Source organism: Schistocerca piceifrons, unplaced genomic scaffold, assembly GCF_021461385.2.
Source record: "Schistocerca piceifrons isolate TAMUIC-IGC-003096 unplaced genomic scaffold, iqSchPice1.1 HiC_scaffold_1143, whole genome shotgun sequence".
Lineage (NCBI taxonomy): Eukaryota > Metazoa > Arthropoda > Insecta > Orthoptera > Acrididae > Schistocerca > Schistocerca piceifrons.
Window position 1 is genome coordinate 842 of NW_025726954.1, and position 4,159 is coordinate 5,000.

A 4,159-nucleotide genomic window follows, 5' to 3' on the forward strand; every position below is an offset into this window, starting at 1 on the left:
GCAATAATCGTGGAAGTTGCAAATGGCGATGGACGCCTGCGTTTTCTGGTGAAGTTACGCAAATGAACAAATGGTAACCTGTTGTGGTGCGGTTGTTCTCGCTAGGGGTGAATCGGTGATGGCGACGATAGGTTGAGGTACTAACCGGTTGTTCCAGCGATACCCACCATGCCGACGAAACTGAACGGCATCTGGGTGTGAAGCGATACGCGGCGGTGGCTGGGTGGGACCGTCCCCGGCCGGTGAGGGGGCGCCTCCCGGCGTGCTGGCCGCGCGGTGCGTGGGCGCACGCGCTACAGCCGGCTGGTGGGGGCGGCCAGTGGCAGGCGCGCCGGCCGACGGACGCGGCAGGCGTCGCAGCTGCGCGCCGGCGCACCCTGCGCGCGGCGCCGTGCGGCCAAAGTAGGTCCTCGCGGGCCCGGTGCGAAGCGCGGTGGACATCTTCAGTGTGCTGGTCCGATTGAGGACTGTGTGCGTTGAGGATGCGCTGCCGCCCGGCGCTCGGCGCCGCGACGCCGTCTGCTGCTCGGTCGCCCCAGCGGTTCTCGCTGGTGGTTTGTATCGCAGCTGTGCGGATGTGTTGGCGCGTGCGCTGTGCTGGGAGAGTTCGCTTCGGCACCCAAGTGGGGCTTTTGTCCTTCTGTGGCGCTGGCGTTGGAGCTGCCGGTCACCGTAGGTGGCGCGTGTTGTCTCCCGCCGGCAATGCCACGACAGCACGCTCCCGGGCCTCTGTCGGCAGCGGCAAGCTCAGTTGGGAGCACGGGTGGTCGCACCGAAAGCGTCTACTCGCCTAACTCCGGGCGATTGCGCCTCTCTCGAACCCGACCAAGTACTTGGGACGGCGCTGCGCGCCGCCGGGACCTGAGAGGGTTTCGAGGTGTATTGTGCAGGGGAGCTCAGCCTCCTCCTGTTTGCAGAATGATTGAGCGGACGCTTGCGTGTTCGCGCGGGCCCCCGGGACACACTCCCGGGCGGCCGGCTGCTCAGCTCTAGTTGACGCAGCTCCCTGGTTGATCCTGCCAGTAGTCATATGCTTGTCTCAAAGATTAAGCCATGCATGTCTCAGTACAAGCCGCATTAAGGTGAAACCGCGAATGGCTCATTAAATCAGTTATGGTTCCTTAGATCGTACCCACGTTACTTGGATAACTGTGGTAATTCTAGAGCTAATACATGCAAACAGAGTCCCGACCAGAGATGGAAGGGACGCTTTTATTAGATCAAAACCAATCGGTCGGCTCGTCCGGTCCGTTTGCCTTGGTGACTCTGAATAACTTTGGGCTGATCGCACGGTCCTCGTACCGGCGACGCATCTTTCAAATGTCTGCCTTATCAACTGTCGATGGTAGGTTCTGCGCCTACCATGGTTGTAACGGGTAACGGGGAATCAGGGTTCGATTCCGGAGAGGGAGCCTGAGAAACGGCTACCACATCCAAGGAAGGCAGCAGGCGCGCAAATTACCCACTCCCGGCACGGGGAGGTAGTGACGAAAAATAACGATACGGGACTCATCCGAGGCCCCGTAATCGGAATGAGTACACTTTAAATCCTTTAACGAGTATCTATTGGAGGGCAAGTCTGGTGCCAGCAGCCGCGGTAATTCCAGCTCCAATAGCGTATATTAAAGTTGTTGCGGTTAAAAAGCTCGTAGTTGGATTTGTGTCCCACGCTGTTGGTTCACCGCCCGTCGGTGTTTAACTGGCATGTATCGTGGGACGTCCTGCCGGTGGGGCGAGCCGAAGGCGTGCGACCGCCCCGTGCGTGCTCGTGCGTCCCGAGGCGGACCCCGTTGAAATCCTACCAGGGTGCTCTTTATTGAGTGTCTCGGTGGGCCGGCACGTTTACTTTGAACAAATTAGAGTGCTTAAAGCAGGCAAGCCCGCTTTACTTTGAACAAATTAGAGTGCTTAAAGCAGGCAAGCCCGCCTGAATACTGTGTGCATGGAATAATGGAATAGGACCTCGGTTCTATTTTGTTGGTTTTCGGAACCCGAGGTAATGATTAATAGGGACAGGCGGGGGCATTCGTATTGCGACGTTAGAGGTGAAATTCTTGGATCGTCGCAAGACGAACAGAAGCGAAAGCATTTGCCAAGTATGTTTTCATTAATCAAGAACGAAAGTTAGAGGTTCGAAGGCGATCAGATACCGCCCTAGTTCTAACCATAAACGATGCCAGCCAGCGATCCGCCGCAGTTCCTCCGATGACTCGGCGGGCAGCCTCCGGGAAACCAAAGCTTTTGGGTTCCGGGGGAAGTATGGTTGCAAAGCTGAAACTTAAAGGAATTGACGGAAGGGCACCACCAGGAGTGGAGCCTGCGGCTTAATTTGACTCAACACGGGAAACCTCACCAGGCCCGGACACCGGAAGGATTGACAGATTGATAGCTCTTTCTTGATTCGGTGGGTGGTGGTGCATGGCCGTTCTTAGTTGGTGGAGCGATTTGTCTGGTTAATTCCGATAACGAACGAGACTCTAGCCTGCTAACTAGTCGCGTGACATCCTTCGTGCTGTCAGCGATTACTTTTCTTCTTAGAGGGACAGGCGGCTTCTAGCCGCACGAGATTGAGCAATAACAGGTCTGTGATGCCCTTAGATGTTCTGGGCCGCACGCGCGCTACACTGAAGGAATCAGCGTGTCTTCCTAGGCCGAAAGGTCGGGGTAACCCGCTGAACCTCCTTCGTGCTAGGGATTGGGGCTTGCAATTGTTCCCCATGAACGAGGAATTCCCAGTAAGCGCGAGTCATAAGCTCGCGTTGATTACGTCCCTGCCCTTTGTACACACCGCCCGTCGCTACTACCGATTGAATGATTTAGTGAGGTCTTCGGACTGGTACGCGGCATTGACTCTGTCGTTGCCGATGCTACCGGAAAGATGACCAAACTTGATCATTTAGAGGAAGTAAAAGTCGTAACAAGGTTTCCGTAGGTGAACCTGCGGAAGGATCATTACCGACTAGACTGCATGTCTTTCGATGTGCGTGTCGTGTCGCGCAACACGCTACCTGTACGGCTCGCCGTAGCCGTGCGCCGCGTGCGGAACCACGCGTGCCTCTCAAAACTAGCGGCAATGTTGTGTGGTACGAGCGCTGAAGCGCTGGAGCGGCTGGCCTGCGGCACCTGGCGCCTGGCGCCGGTTTTGAATGACTTTCGCCCGAGTGCCTGTCCGCTCCGGTGTGGAGCCGTACGACGCCCGTCGGCCGTGAGGCCGTTGGACACAGAACGCTGGAACAGGGGCCGCCACACGCCTCACTCCCGCCTATGCGACCGTCTCGAAAGAGACGGCGGAAACTGAGAAAAGATCACCCAGGACGGTGGATCACTCGGCTCGTGGGTCGATGAAGAACGCAGCAAATTGCGCGTCGACATGTGAACTGCAGGACACATGAACATCGACGTTTCGAACGCACATTGCGGTCCATGGATTCCGTTCCCGGGCCACGTCTGGCTGAGGGTCGGCTACGTATACTGAAGCGCGCGGCGTTTGCCCCGCTTCGCAGACCTGGGAGTGTCGCGGCCGCCTGTGGGGCCGGCCGCGTCTCCTCAAACGTGCGATGCGCGCCCGTCGCCTGGCGGTTCGCATACCGGTACTTTCTCGGTAGCGTGCACAGCCGGCTGGCGGTGTGGCGTGCGACACCTCGTACAACGACCTCAGAGCAGGCGAGACTACCCGCTGAATTTAAGCATATTACTAAGCGGAGGAAAAGAAACTAACAAGGATTCCCCCAGTAGCGGCGAGCGAACAGGGAAGAGTCCAGCACCGAACCCCGCAGGCTGCCGCCTGTCGTGGCATGTGGTGTTTGGGAGGGTCCACTACCCCGACGCCTCGCGCCGAGCCCAAGTCCAACTTGAATGAGGCCACGGCCCGTAGAGGGTGCCAGGCCCGTAGCGGCCGGTGCGAGCGTCGGCGGGACCTCTCCTTCGAGTCGGGTTGCTTGAGAGTGCAGCTCCAAGTGGGTGGTAAACTCCATCTGAGACTAAATATGACCACGAGACCGATAGCGAACAAGTACCGTGAGGGAAAGTTGAAAAGAACTTTGAAGAGAGAGTTCAAAAGTACGTGAAACCGTTCTGGGGTAAACGTGAGAAGTCCGAAAGGTCGAACGGGTGAGATTCACGCCCATCCGGCCACTGGCCTCCGCCCTCGGCAGATGGG

General features: G+C 57.8%; 2 non-coding genes and 1 pseudogene across 2 annotated transcripts; all 3 read left to right on the top strand.

The window, feature by feature from the left end:
- The first annotated feature begins 1,003 nt into the window (after positions 1-1,003).
- LOC124728255 lies at positions 1,004-2,955 on the top strand. Its single transcript, XR_007007274.1, has one exon. It is a non-coding gene; the product is annotated as a small subunit ribosomal RNA (ribosomal RNA).
- A 351-nt stretch (positions 2,956-3,306) lies between these two features.
- On the top strand, positions 3,307-3,461 carry LOC124728239. The gene has a single exon (XR_007007259.1). It is a non-coding gene; the product is annotated as a 5.8S ribosomal RNA (ribosomal RNA).
- A 188-nt stretch (positions 3,462-3,649) lies between these two features.
- The window catches only part of LOC124728263, a 4,222-nt pseudogene continuing 3,712 nt past the window's right edge, over positions 3,650-4,159 (top strand).